Source organism: Lepisosteus platostomus, chromosome 4 (genome assembly GCF_059453375.1).
Source record: "Lepisosteus platostomus isolate fLepPlt1 chromosome 4, fLepPlt1.hap1, whole genome shotgun sequence".
NCBI lineage: Eukaryota > Metazoa > Chordata > Actinopteri > Semionotiformes > Lepisosteidae > Lepisosteus > Lepisosteus platostomus.
In genome coordinates this window covers 51,885,700-51,901,109 of record NC_142614.1, presented here as the reverse complement: position 1 = coordinate 51,901,109, position 15,410 = coordinate 51,885,700, and the positions used below count along the sequence as shown (strand labels likewise).

At 35.0% G+C, this 15,410-nt stretch overlaps 1 protein-coding gene across 1 annotated transcript in view; it reads left to right on the top strand.

Annotated features, from left to right (window-relative positions):
- LOC148673403 (A disintegrin and metalloproteinase with thrombospondin motifs 19-like) overlaps positions 1–15,410 on the top strand; it is a 120,535-nt gene that overhangs the window by 20,915 nt on the left and 84,210 nt on the right. The gene's annotated exons all lie outside the window — the stretch shown is intronic.

Sequence of the window (15,410 nt, the reverse complement as noted above, 5' to 3'; positions counted from 1 at the left end):
CAGCTCATACTGTATATAATAAATGTCAAAATATTTAAATAATTATAGCACTGACATATGTTATATTAACAAATAACACTGACCTTCAGAAATCTGGTAGCTACAGACCCAGATTCATAGATTAAAATTAAATATCAAAGTATCAAAATCAAACCTTATATAGAAAGACAAACTTTAATATCACTGTGAATAATTCGTTTTAATCAGATGATCAAAACAATCAAATAAATGACCATTGTTTTAAACCTAACTTTACCTCATTAAAGCTTTATAATGTATAACTAGATTCACAAATGGTTTTAAAACACACTGTTTAAAAATGGATTTATTTAAAGGGTAAATTGGTACCAAACCAATCAACTAGTTACATCTTACTATTTCCATTTTACGACATAGTTAATTCTTTTGATTGTTTCAGGTAAAATATCTTAAAGTTAAAACTTGTAACTGTTGGTAGATTGTGTGTTTTGGGCTTGGTGAATGATAGAAATAAACAAAACAATATTTTTCAATGAAACTGTTTTATTCTAACAAGTATAGAGCATAATAATAACTTTTGTTATGCTCTTTAACAAAAAGAGAAGATTTGTTATTAGAAGATTTGTAGAGGTAATTAATAAAATGGAGGAGTTTAAAGTAAAAACATAAACCCCTTGTGAATCAAAAACAAGATTTTCAATAAAAGAAACCATGCATGTTAAAACAAAAACTTAGATGTATGGAATACATTGAAAAAAATGGGTAAGAAAGCTGTAGCAAAATTGAAAAGCAAAGTCAAAAAAGAATTATTTATGTGTACACTAGAAAATGTATGTTAAAAATGAGAAACTGTGCGTAAAGAATAGTTTCGACTGAGAAAATCATTTGAAACTTTGCTATATAATATTGTGATAGTCAATATATTATGTAATTGTGATCATATATTACATATATATAAAAATAAGCATTGGGCTTTTGTCTTGTAAAACTAATTTATAACCTTATTCATAAAAACAAAACAATATTTTTCACAGATATGTATCCATAAAAACTTGATTTTGCTTTTACCAGTACAGGGCTTGGATATTAATGCTTTACTGAATATTGTTTAAAGCCTCCTACTTAAACAGTAGGGTAAGGTTCATATACAGGGTAGGACTAAAGTCAGAATTTCAGTTAAACTTTGACATTCAGTAAAATTAGGAGCACATTTTATTTCAGTAAATTGTTACTTCATTCTTGTCACGAAGCATAGTTCTGGACCCTATGCAGATGGTATTATCTGGAAGTAAGTGGAAAAGGAAGTCAGGGAGGAGACGACGAGGATCAGGAGGGGTTGACAGACAGGGGGGTGTGATGATGGTGAACTGGTGCTCGGGGGGCGTACCCAGGGCAAACAAGTCCAAGGATTCTAGGGGGGAAATCCGGGGCGAAGTCCCAAAGTCCAAATGGGGAGATCCAGCCGAGATGTGACAAAACAGAGTTAAAAACCAGAACGGGATCCGGTAGAGGGACGGTGAATAAAAACGGGATAACGAGGCCAGGCGTTTAACCCCGTAGGAGGCCTATGCCCTCAAGCCGCCGACGTAGGGCGACTTGATGGTAGGCGGGGCTCTGTCTTCCAATGCAGAGCCCAGAGTAGCGAGAGTGCCCAGCTTAAATAAGGAGGGGCAGGATTGGAGGCAGGTGCATGACATCATCAAAAATGAGAAAGTGCCAGAACGTCCTTAAGAGGAGGGATTAAGATTGTAACAAGTCTAAATTGAAAAACTTGTGGGTGATATCTGATTCAGGTTTGACATTCAACCCACATGTGCAACATATTGTCAAAACATCTTCATCTCACTTTAGCATTATCACTAGAGTACATCCTATGTTATCGCTATCTGTAGCTGAAAAGCTGATCAACACATATGCCTTCTCTCGAATTGACTACTGTAACGCTCTACTTTACTTTCATCACATTGCTCCTGTCCTGACGTTTACTACTTCAAAATCCTCACGCTCATCTATAAGGCTCTGCATGGCTTGACACCCCAGTACCTGTCTGAGCTTCTATCGTCCTACTCCCCACCTCGCAACCTTCGCTCTTTTAATTCTGGTCTCCTATCTGTCCTCCAAGCCCGTCTACACTCTATGGGTGGTAAGGCCTTCTACTGTTATGCCCCAAAGCTGTATAACTCTATCCCCACAGATTTCAGAGAGTCACCTTCTCTAAACTCCTTCAAATCTAGACTCAAAACCTTCTTCTTTAGAAGAGCCTTTATTTAACTGGTTCTGTTCTTTACTCCTCTGCTCCTACTATATTCTGTACTCCCATCTACTGTCTCTTCTCACTGTGTATTCTCATTATGCAGATGTTGTGTATTTTTTATTATTTTTGTCATTCTGTAAAGTGCTTTGAGAAGCCACCTTCAAAGGTGCTATATTAAATAAAATGTATTATTATATTACATTGTAACAGTTTTCATCTGTGTCATATTGGACTATACTGCATGTTTCAGTATGGTTTAAGGTTTGGATTAGTGTTGTATCTGGAAGAGGATATAGTCTTGACATATCTATATAAGGGTTAAAACTAGAAATCCCATGAAACAGGAATGTATTTATAGTACTGTACAGTGCCTTGCGAAAGTATTCGGCCCCCTTGAACTTTTCAACCTTTTGCCACATTTCAGGCTTCAAACATAAAGATATAAATTTTTTATTTTATGTGAAGAATCACCAACTAATCAACCAATAATAACTATTCCTATACATATTCATTCATATTCATAACCTAGATATGTAATATATTGCAAAATTGAAGATTATTGTGTAGTTAGGGCAATGATAAACCTGGGAGGCTTTGCTCTATGTTATAAGCCTTTCTTTTCACCTGAATGGTATATAAATATCTACAATTGTCTTTGTTTGTTTCTATCCAGCAACAAATAGTGTTTTAATCAAAGATGGTTTTCAAAGACCGCTTAAATATTTCTGGTCATATTTTTAATTTAGTGAAACTGTTGACTGAAACAATTACTACATTCAGTATATCAAAATTAAAATAATCTCCTAAAGCTGCATTTTAACAAAAATGATTAAATGACCACATACGTTTTACTTATACAGGGAAATAAAGAATGTATGACAGAATTAAAATGTAAAGTGTTTCTTCTGTATTAGATAGAAGCTGTTACAACATATGATGCAGGAACTACAGTACAGAAGAATATTATGGCAATATAACCTCAAATGTACAGTATGTTTCACTCCCCATTAGGAATGCAATATTGTAGAAAATTACATTGAATTTATTACATGAGGAATATGAGAAAACATAATTTACTGTACATTCATGGTAATTTATTAATACATTCCTAACATTTAATAATTTTTATATATTGGATAATAGGTGTTATTATTCCAAATGAAATTTGTGAAAGAATACAAAAGATTCAAAGGGAATACTTCATTTAATAATAATAATAATAATAATTGCTTACACTTATATAGCGCTTTTCTGGACACTCCACTCAAAGCGCTTTACAGGTAATGGGGTCTCCCCTCCACCACCACCAATGTGCAGCATCCACCTGGATGATGCGACGGCAGCCATAGTGCGCCAGAACGCTCACCACACATCAGCTATCAGTGGGGAGGAGAGCAGAGAGTAATGAAGCCAATTCATAGATGGGGATTATTAGGAGGCCATGATTGGTTAAGGCCAATGGGAAATTTGGCCAGGATGCCGGGGTTACACCCCTACTCTTTTCGAGAAACGCCCTGGGATTTTTAATGACCACAGAGAGTCAGGACCTCGGTTTTACGTCTCATCCGAAGGACGGCACCTGTTTACAGTATAGTGTCCCCATCACTATACTGGGGCATTAGGACCCACATGGACCACAGGGTGAGCGCCCCCTGCTGGCCCCACTAACACCTCTTCCAGCAGCAACCTTAGTTTTTCCCAGGAGGTCTCCCATCCAGGTACTGACCAGGCTCACACCTGCTTAGCTTCAGTGGTTTGCCAGTTGTGAGTTGCAGGGTGACATGGCTGCTGGCATTTTTAGGCATTCAGTTATGTAACATACCCATACTGAGTCAGCCTGGTGGTGTTTTTTTAGCTGGTTGAAGTCTATAAATAATCAGTTTGATAGGTTTGATAGGGACAATATTGGGAGTGCCTAGTCTTCCACTTTGATCATCAAGAAAAGAATACATCCATAACATTACTCTACAGGGAAGAGACCTCAGCTCTTAGGGTGTGTGCTACAGTATATTCCTCTAACAAGAACTTGAAATGTTTGAAATGTTTTCAAGTCTGCTATATTTTTAGCAAGATATTTCTTTTTTGTATTTTCCCTCTGGTTATCATCCCAATTGTCATGTTCATGACATACAGTGCCTTGCGAAAGTATTCGGCCCCCTTGAACTTTTCAACCTTTTGCCAAATTTCAGGCTTCAAACATAAAGATATAAATTTTTTATTGTATGTGAAGAATCACCAACAAGTGGGACACAATTGTGAAGTGGAACGAAATCTATTGGATTTTTGAAACTTTTTTAACTAATAAAAAAATGAAAAGTGGGGCGTGCAAAATTATTCGGCCCCCTTGCGTTAATACTTTGTAGAGCCACCTTTTGCTGCGATTACAGCTGCAAGTCGCTTGGGGTATGTCTCTATCAGTTTTGCACATCGAGAGACTGAAATTCTTGCCCATTCTTCCTTGCAAAACAGCTCGAGCTCAGTGAGGTTGGATGGAGAGCGTTTGTGAACAGCAGTTTTCAGCTCTTTCCCCAGATTCTCGATTGGATTCAGGTCTGGACTTTGACTTGGCCATTCAAACACCTGGATACGTTTATTTGTGAACCATTCCTTTGTAGATTTTGCTGTATGTTTGGGATCATTGTCTTGTTGGAAGATAAATCTCCGTCCCAGTTTCAGGTCTTTTGCAGACTCCAACAGGTTTTCATCCAGAATGGTCCTGTATTTGGCTGCATCCATCTTCCCCTCAATTTTAACCATCTTCCCTGTCCCTGCTGAAGAAAAGCAGGCCCAAACCATGATGCTGCCACCACCATGTTTGACAGTGGGGATGGTGTGTTGAGGGTGATGAGCTGTGTTGCTTTTACGCCAAACATATCGTTTTGCATTGTGGCCAAAAAGTTCGATTTTGGTTTCATCTGACCAGAGCACCTTCTTCCACGTGTTTGGGGTGTCTCCCAGGTGGCTTGTGGCAAACTTTAGACGAGACTTTTTATGGATATCTTTGAGAAATGGCTTTCTTCTTGCCACTCTTCCATAAAGGCCAGATTTGTGCAGTGTAAGACTGATTGTTGTCCTATGGACAGACTCTCCCACCTCAGCTGTAGTTCTCTGCAGTTCATCCAGAGTGATCATGGGCCTCTTGGCTGCATCTCTGATCAGTCTTCTCCTTGTCTGAGCTGAAAGTTTAGAGGGACGGCCAGGTCTTAGTAGATTTGCAGTGGTCTGATACTCCTTCCGTTTCAAGATGATCGCTTGCACAGTGCTCCTTGGGATGTTTGAAGCTTGGGAAATCTTTTTGTATCCAAATCCGGCTTTAAACTTCTCCACAACAGTATTACGGACCTGCCTGGTGTGTTCCTTGGTCTTCATGATGCTCTCTGCGCTTTCAACAGAACCTTGAGACTATCACAGAGCAGGTGCATTTATACAGAGACTTGATTACACACAGGTGGATTCTATTTATCACCATCAGTCATTTAGGACAACATTGGATCATTCAGAGATCCTCGCTGAACTTCTGGAGTGAGTTTGCTGCACTGAAAGTAAAGGGGCCGAATAATTTTGCACGCCCCACTTTTCATTTTTTTATTAGTTAAAAAAGTTTCAAAAATCCAATAGATTTCGTTCCACTTCACAATTGTGTCCCACTTGTTGGTGATTCTTCACATAAAATAAAAAATTTATATCTTTATGTTTGAAGCCTGAAATGTGGCAAAAGGTTGAAAAGTTCAAGGGGGCCGAATACTTTCGCAAGGCACTGTATGTGTATATTTTAAGATTTTCCATAAATATAGATTATCTTAAATTCACATTTTGATGTGATTTATGGTTTGTGTTAAAAAAGCTTGTCGTATACTGTATGGTGAGATTTATGTCTGGGATAGGGTGCTGGATATATATTAAGTTCTGTGAATAGTAATATTAGTTGTAAATTGTAAAAATGTTCACTAATGCAATCTGACCATTGTCTTGTGCCTCCATTCAAAGTTTGGTGTCATGTCTTCACTACATTTTTGGTTTACTTATTCACTCTTTTGATACTGTTTTTGTCAATGTTTATTTGCTTTTTCTACTATTATTGAAAGCATAGTTTTTCTAGCTTGGTATTTCTTGGTGTTGCCTCCTAAAATCTCTTAAGTGGTTCATGAGCCTGGGATCTTTTTTGTCTATTCCTTCTGATTGGTGTCTCCAGCAAGCCTCTGCTTTGGAGAGGATAGATCTGAATGGCAGTCTCTTTGCTGTGATCTGTTGGACCTAGACAAAAATGTGATCTTGTCACTCAGGCAATTAGCTACCACTGTTTTCCCACTTTGCCTTTTCTCGTAAATCTTGTCTGTTTTGAATCTTTTGTTTTTTTCTCCCTTACTCATAGAATTCTACAGAATTCTGTGGTGGGACCTTTACTATTTAATATTCACAATAATCACCATCATAGACTAGTTTCACTGCTAGTTTTCCCATTTTTTACTTTACTCAGTTAAACCCTTTACTCTGCCTATCTAATACTGAAATACAGATGCCATTTGGACATTTGGTTAAATATATGGTTTACTAATGGAGCAGGCATTTCCATCTCAATTTGAAAGATGAAGACAGCTTTTGTAGCAAACTGAAACAAAATATACATGAATATCTGAGCCAGTGCATGGCAGACTGGTAAATTAGCTTCTGGGTCTTTAAATCTGGAAAGTCTGAACTACAGTATAAGCATCTACAGTAAGTGAATTATCATGCCCTGGAGGAAGAAGATAAAATATGATAACTACTAATCCATAATTAATCTGACAAGGAGGATACTTAGGTAGAAAACTAATGTGAGATCTAATGATTCAGGCCTTCTTACTCTGCCAAAGACCAGGCAGAACACAACAGACAATAGAGCTTTTTTTGTGTGCGACACCACAACTTTGGAACTTACTGCCCATATCCATTACACAGAAGACTCTATAAATGTATAACATTGGAAATCTCTCCTAAAGACCTAAATTTTAATGAAAGTTTTTAATCTTTAATTTAATTTTAGTATCACTAGGTTAATTTGTTGTGCATTATTTTTTCTTTTTTGTTTTACTTTCTTAGCTTTACTTATTTACTTACTTATTTTACTTATATATATATATAATGTGTGTGCTTTTGCAGTGTGCTAAGAATTTTTTGAAAAGTGCTCATAAATCGAATTATATTTCTATTATAAAACCTTTACCAATAGTTTACTGAAGGGCATTCTGGATATCATTTGTACACATGTGATGAAATATTGCAAAAAATCTTTGACAGGAAGTTATTCTGTTTCTTGAAAATAATAACTGATTCTGAGCTGTGGAAGGTTAAGTCTTTGAAAAAATTGGTGTTTTTTTATGAAGCTTTCATATGATTTTCACATAAGGCTTTCTGTTCTATGAAGTAATAGGTCAAGCTGACACACAATATTCATAGACTGCATGTTACCCCATCTTCAGGCATGTACAGTAGTTATTGCATTGGAAAGATTGGCAAGTTTAAGGGAGTAACATTTTGTCTTGAATTTTGTATGCATGTTTCCTAAACTGCATTTTATACTAATTTGTAACAGAGATCCAGTAAAAACCTGTAATCCATTCACTGACGTTACCTCTTACGGTGTATTTATTTTTAGGTCAACTTCCCAAGTTTAAAAGTTATGCATAGATACTGGCTGTCAGAAAACTGTCAGCAGCAAATTTCTCAAAAGGCTGTTTCCTGAAGCACACTGCATATTTAGAATTGTTAGAAGGCTATAAATCTACTGCAGCTCCTCAGTGGTTTGAATGATGAATTGAGTTCAGTAATGGTCAAAACTGTCATTCAGTAAAAAATTACAAAGTGAATAATTTCATCTTACAGTACTCAATAACTCAATGCAGAGTCCTTTGTGGCTTGTTTATAATTTACAAGGAATTATCAGATAACAAGCATCAGCACATCTTGTATTGCAGTTTAATTGTTGTATATCTTTGAACAGAGCTGGTCTTTTTGTATGCAAATGGTCTAGAAAATTATCCTTAAGCATTTTATAATGTTTACAATACAATGCATGCCATATTCAGTCAGATTGTATTGTACACAGAGCTTTTAAAATATATTTTGAAATAACTGTGGGTAAAAATTAATTACTGTTTCACTTAAGTTGAATAAGAATATTAAGAAGGCAGCATGATCAGGTTTATTTTTATTTGTTGTAATTTTAACCTACATTACTATACGAAAATGCCTTTAACTAAAAAAACAAGTATGCATGTTGAATACTAATCTGTATTTAAACTGTTTAAGCTGTTAACAGTTTTAACTGCTTTAGAAGTACAATGTTTGTGAGGCATTCTCATACTGATATGAGATACTTCCAAAGTCTGGGGTAACTGTCTAAAGATCATACTAAGCAGTCTTCAAAGAATGCATACAACATGTTTAACATTTATTTAGATACAGCTGTTGAAATTCTGCTTTTAAAGTTTTAAAAAATTGTCTCTTGCAGCAAATAAATATTAGAATAGTTGCTACAGTAATTTTTGCGTGGAAGTACAAGGTGAATGTTGCTAAAATAGTTGGACTTTTTTGTAAATCTGTTAATACAACAGTTCCTTTACAAGGATATTCCTTCTTCTCTATAGAAATAAATTAAAACAATCACATAGAGTAACCATTATGTACAGTCACATACAGTAATTAATTGTGGTTCAGTATGGAGATGGATTAGAGTCATCATTGCACCTTGACCAATAGGTCTCTTACCCATATTATAAGTCTTACTACAGGTACCTACTACCAGTCTGACTATTACCTATTGACAATGGCCTTCTTCTATGAAGACACCTTCTTCTATTACCTTCTTGTATGACTATTGCCTTCTTATATATCAGTTATTATACTTATCTTTATAAAGATAAATGATTGTACTGTAAGTCACAAGTAAAGATAATTAAGATTGAGTTCTTTGAACATATTTTCCTCTACAGGTTTTTTAATGGTTTTCTCAGATCTTCATTTTACCGTATTTTTTAAGCTTGCCCCTTTAGTTTTTTCTATGATGGCGGGAGAATTGTTGTGGAATTTAGAAGCAGTAAACTGAGTGCTGAGTATGAAAGGATTAGCCTTAGACTGATGAATAATCAGCCTTTTCTGTCTTTTCTGTTTTTATTATACTTACAAAGGTACCAGCTTTCTGTATCTGATGATTATGTTATACATTCCACAATATGAGACAATCACTTTTTTGGCATCTTTCCTACATAAATATCTTTCTTGTCAGATTAATTATGGATAAGTGGTTATCAGATTTAATCTTCTTCCTTCAGGTCATAGTAACTCACTTGCTGTAGTTTCTTATACTGTATTTCAGGCTTCCCAGTTTAAAAAAAAAAACAGAAGCTAATTGCCTGATCTGTCATGCTCTGGCTCAGATATTCATGTCTTTTTTGTCTCAGTTTGCACCAAAAGTAATCTTCATCTTTCATAGTGAGATGGGAATGTGTGCCCCATTACAAGGATTAAGAGTTTCATAGTAGTAATTGAGATACAATTGAAAGAAAATGCCAGTAAAACATAACCTTGTTACACTAAAACCAAATGAGCAAGTTGGGCCAAATGATGCCCTGTGTTTTTTTAACTTTTCTTCTGTTCTTCTGTTTATATTTCAGTAATAAAATAATGCATTTTCCATGCAAATTCCAAAAGCATCTGTACTCATGCAATAGGTATGTATCTGCAAGTAGAATGTTTAGTGCCCTGTGTGTGAGCAGAGGAACTTTAAGATCCACTCTAAATCTCACAGGGATTACAAGTAGTTTTGTTTAGCATGAGAGCTGCAGAATTCTGGACATGCTGAAGCCTATTAAGAACCTAAGCAGGTACAACAGCAAGTAAGACATTACAGTAATCTAATATTGATGAATAAAGACATGGCAATTTATCAGTATGTAAAAGAGCAAGTACCTTAACTTTGCAGTGTTATGCAGTTGGAAAAAATGTTTTTAACATACAGTAGACTTCAAATGACAACACAGTGTGAAAAATAAACACTAAGGTTTCGAACATTGTTCAAGACTTTAATTTCAGCACTGTTGACAACAACACTGAAATCACCAATACAGCAATGCTGATGTTGGAAGCCAGTAAGCATGAATCTAGTCTTATCAGTTTAGCTTAACAAAATTCTATAACATAGCTTTCAAGTGCAGAAACTATACCTTGTATAGTTTTGTATAGATACTCATCTAGTATCTGTGAAATACCATGAGGTATTGGGAAATTACCAGATTTAGCACAGCCAAGATTTATACATCCTGTAAATAAATTTTAAGAAAGCATCAGCAAATTATTAACTTCCTTAACAAGGTTTTTATTCTGTACTCTAAAGACCAAGTTCAAAGATTCAAACAGCTCATTAGATGCAAGATAAAATCCCAGTTGAGCTGCAATGAATGGGATAAACTAGAACAGAAGTTACTAAACACCAGACCAAGTGCTTTCAGCACAGGTTTAATCTGCAAAACTAAATTTCAAGAAGTCATTGATAAGGTTAGCACAGAGTGCAGAGAATCTAGGTTTTGAGTTAAAGCACAGGAGGTTCCAAAGCATAGTTTACCAGCTCAATCATTTAAGTAGCATTTTCCAAGTAAAATGAGAGAAATTTTAACCTGTGAGAGCAGGCATGGGAGAAGGTGAGGTGTATAACTGATTAATAATATTGTATGTCTAATTGTGTGTTTTCTTATGAACAGTTGCTTGGATGTGCTACACTGTTTAATAGTGAAATATATTAACTGGTATTAGCACTTTAGTTGGTAAAATAAAGGACTGTTGGTGTACTGTGACCCATATCAATAAGATTGACATAGAAGGAGGATCTAGCAACCATATGGACATGGGTCACCAACCCTGAGCCAAAAGGGGTTGGTGTGTTTGCCATTATTCTTTTTTGGCTGAATTGAAGCAGCTTAACAGCTTGCTGCTGCTTTTCAAGTTCCCAAGCTTTTAAGAGACTTAGCAAACCTGCACAAACATTGGCCCTCCAGGATCAGGATAGGGGATCTCCACTTAAAGGTATCTCTGTGTGGCAGCTTATGTTGTCCATAAGAAAACAAGGTTTAATAATATCTATAGACTTTTTCTTGGTCCTGGCCTTGAGGGAACCTTGTGTCAGTTGGTTTTCATTCCAACTGTGCCATTAATCGCAAGTGATAATTAACCTGACTGTACACTAGCTGCAGTAGTATTTACAGAAGACTTCATCATACAGAACTTTATGGGAATAAAAATGCATCCAACACTCACAATGAGTATTAGTAGTATTGAAACTCAACAGTGACTACTCACTCTTTAGTTTGATATCCATTAAAAATCCCATTTAATCTTTTGAGAGCTGAAAGCAAATTTAAACATAAATTTAAATTTATGTTAAACCCTCGGACAGAGAAATTTAAACCTTAAATAGAAAATTGAAATCAGTTTGCTTGTAATTAAGAACTCGACTGGAGAGAGAAAAACAGTGATTCACAACCTGTTCTAGTGCTCTCGTGTATCATTAGTTTGAGCTTGCTTCTGACTTGTGGTGGACGTCCTTGTAAAGGCCTTTTTTCCAAAATAGAGTATCGGCTTCAACAATGTGGCTGGTAGCTTGTTTCATAGTCCCACACTCCCTTGGGGCAAAGAAATGCCTCCTGTTCTTGGTTTTAAATGCACTTTCACATAGTTTCCACTTGTGCCCTCTGGTTCGTGTTTCACTGTTCATTCTCAAGGAATCGACTGTGTTGCCTTTGTCAGCTCTTTTGAGAATTTTGAATACTTGTCTCAGGACTCTTGTAGTGTTCTCTCTTCAAGACTAAAATAGTTCAGTTCCTTCAGCCTGTCAGTATAAGGTTTTCCAATCTAAATAAAACCTGGAACCCCGCTGAACATACATTTTCTATTTAAGTATTGGGATATTTTCCAGTGTGAAGGTACCCAAATGGCAGTCTCAAGACATGGCATGTTCCACACATTACAAAAATGCAAAGGAAAACAAAATTAAACTACGTGGAAGTGTGTTCTTGTGAATTCCCAAATTGTGCATAGTGGACATATTTACAGTACTTACTGTTTTGTAAGTTTACATTATGAAGAAATAAAACCACTTGCATTCTTGGCTGAAATACAAATGGTCCTTATGTAGGAATTTCCTTTGTAGATGTAGAGACACTCAGTTCACATTTTTTTAATTACACCGAGATGAATAAGTGCGCTGATAAAGAAATGGTTTAGAAAATGTTACTGTTGGAAGAGGTTTGAGTGACTCCTCTGCTTTTACAAACTGCCCATTGCAATTATTGATTTTGATATTGTGTAAATTTGTTTAAATCTAATCTAAACCATAACCAATATGTGTTCATATTGTTGGGATACAGTAAATAATATAAAGTATATATCTATATACAGTAGTTTGTTGCTTTTGTGTGAATCTGAGATCTTTGTCATTGATAGAAAAGATGTAGAGATATTAGTGTAAGCTGGTGTGACCTTTTGATTTGAGGAGTATACGTGATAATAGTAAAGTTGATCTTAAGTTCCTTCAAAACCATATAAAATCTTTTTCAAACATTCCTTGTGTTTTTTAATGTTCTTGAATGTACTACAATATAGATCTTTTGATCATTTCAAGGCATAGACTTCATACAGAACCTTCTGCTACTGTGCTTTTCATCTTTGGGACAACCTCCTGGTTAGGATTAGGAATGCTAAAGGACTAAATTCTATTAAATCTAGATCTTAATATAATGCTTATGGTTCCTTTTTAATCCTGAATGTACTCTGGAATACTTTGGCAATAATAACAAATTGCAATGGAGTGTGTTTCCCCAGTACATGGGATGTCATTACTAATTTGTATATTGTATATACTAAGACTAGTCACTGGCAATCATTAAATTTTTTCTTATTACGGAGAAATCTCAGTATTGAGCCAGTAAAAACCAATAAATTTTTTTTTGTTATTATTTATATGTTTTCCAATATACAGTATGAAATAAATGTAAAAAAAATACTCAAAATGCTCACACAAGCACATGAACTCAACACTTAAATTAAGAAAATCTCAAAATTGCCTAGATACAATGAGATGTACAGTATAATTGCATGTTAACTGCATATATCATTTCAGTAGTCTCACATCTCATTCTTTCAGGGAGTTACCTAATACCTTATTTTAAACACTTGTTTTGAATATAGAGTCCACTGCCTTTATACAGGTGATATATGGCCAGTAGGGGTCACCCATTACACTATGAACAATCAATCACCCATTACACTGTGAACAATCAAACAATCACAGTCATCTTCATGGAAAATTGTTCCTGTACCATTGTTGTAGTATATTGTTGTATGTCCGAAAAAGCACAATCATGTTGTTTTTGCAATATATATTGAAGTTACCACTCATGTTTATAAAATTACAATTCACAAACTCTTTGATTTAATTTAGTTTAAAGTATCATTTATGTCAATACATTTATGTCAAGGGCCAATGTCCATAACTTATTTCGATGGAGAAGCAAAATGCTCCTGATAAATTTCCATTGTTTTTCAGTGAGGAACATTCAGTGGTTTAGTTACAGTATTGATCAGAATGTAGACTCAGAACATTGTAGGTTTACTATATATTGTTATTTGCGATTATACTATTGGGTGGCACTGTTTAGCCTTCAATTTCACTAACACAGTTCTTCGTCTCCTCCAAATAACTTGGCAAATGATTGTGTTGCTTTGTCTCGGTCAGGGGGGCAGAGTAACTAATATTTTTCCTGTCAAGCAAAGATGGAAAAGGAGGTGAAGTCAGTGGGAGAAAATAATCCAAATTCACATGAGATTACTTTTTAAATCCTGTCCTACAAACTGTTGAATATTGTTGTTTATCATTTATTGCATGGGTTTCCAGGCACAGAGCTGACGATGAGGTGATGCATGTGGTAAGCATCATGAATAAGCTTAAGTGTTCTTGTGTTGTATATTGTATTGCTGAAGTTTAGCTGTTTTTTTATTTTAAAGACATTGTATTGTGTATGCATAAATATAGAATTAGCAGACAAGTAAGTCATTAAAGCAGTATACAATTATAAATACAATAAAACTTTTATGGAATATATATTTATGAAGTTAATAGGGCACATTCTAGAATGAAATAAGCCAAAACCAGTTTATGTATTGGTTTTTTTAAATGAAGAATATAATAATGAATGAGAATCAATAAGAAACTGATAATTACATAGAAAAAATATATACAATATTGATATATACAGGGGTGTAAGATACAATGTTTACTTGCTGTTTGCATTGGATTTATTTAACGCTTATACAGTACATTCAATTGTTAAGGCCTTATTCTCAGTAGAACATTGATAATTTGTGGAGGCTTTTTAATTTAAGAAAATACTGGTCATGAGCTTTGGTGAGTATGTTGCATTTTCATACACACTGTAGTTCTGTATTACTACTGCTACTGTCAAGAACAGAGCTAGATCAGGATTTACAAGAATCAGTTTTGCCTGATACATCTGATATATCTTCTCACATATCTTACATTTTGCAGAGTACACAGGTGTACAGCACATGTAGTGCTTTAAAGTCTGTTAGCTATGAAAGTTGTAAAAAGATTGATGTCTAACAATAAAAATCTTAAAAAGGTTATTGTGTTAGGGTGTAAGGGTGAAATTTAAAATATTAAATTTTAGAATATAGTTTAAATATATAATCTCATATTATCTAATTATTATTTCTTAGTTCGTTGCAATTATTATACTGTATTGTAATATCTCGTAGAAAAGAGAAGCAAAATATTTAAGCATCTTGTTGACTGAGGTAACGTACAAAAATTCCATGCTTGGAACATACTGTATATCCCCTCACTATACTGGGCTCATATTAAGAAATTCAAAATGTTGTTCAGAGAAAACCTTGCTTGAATATGCCATGATTAACTTTTTCTGTCTTTCATTTATCATTTCTACCTTTGTGTGAACCAAGAAACATAATATACTGGCTTGTCATTAAACAGCAGCCAAATGCTCAACCTTCTTTTACTTTCCAATAAAAAACTGTCTACTAAAAAACAGGTTTATTCCTCTTGGTTTAGGTTTCTTGGACAACACCCCAAACCAACAGCATGATTTAAAACCAATTGAAGAAGTTCAGA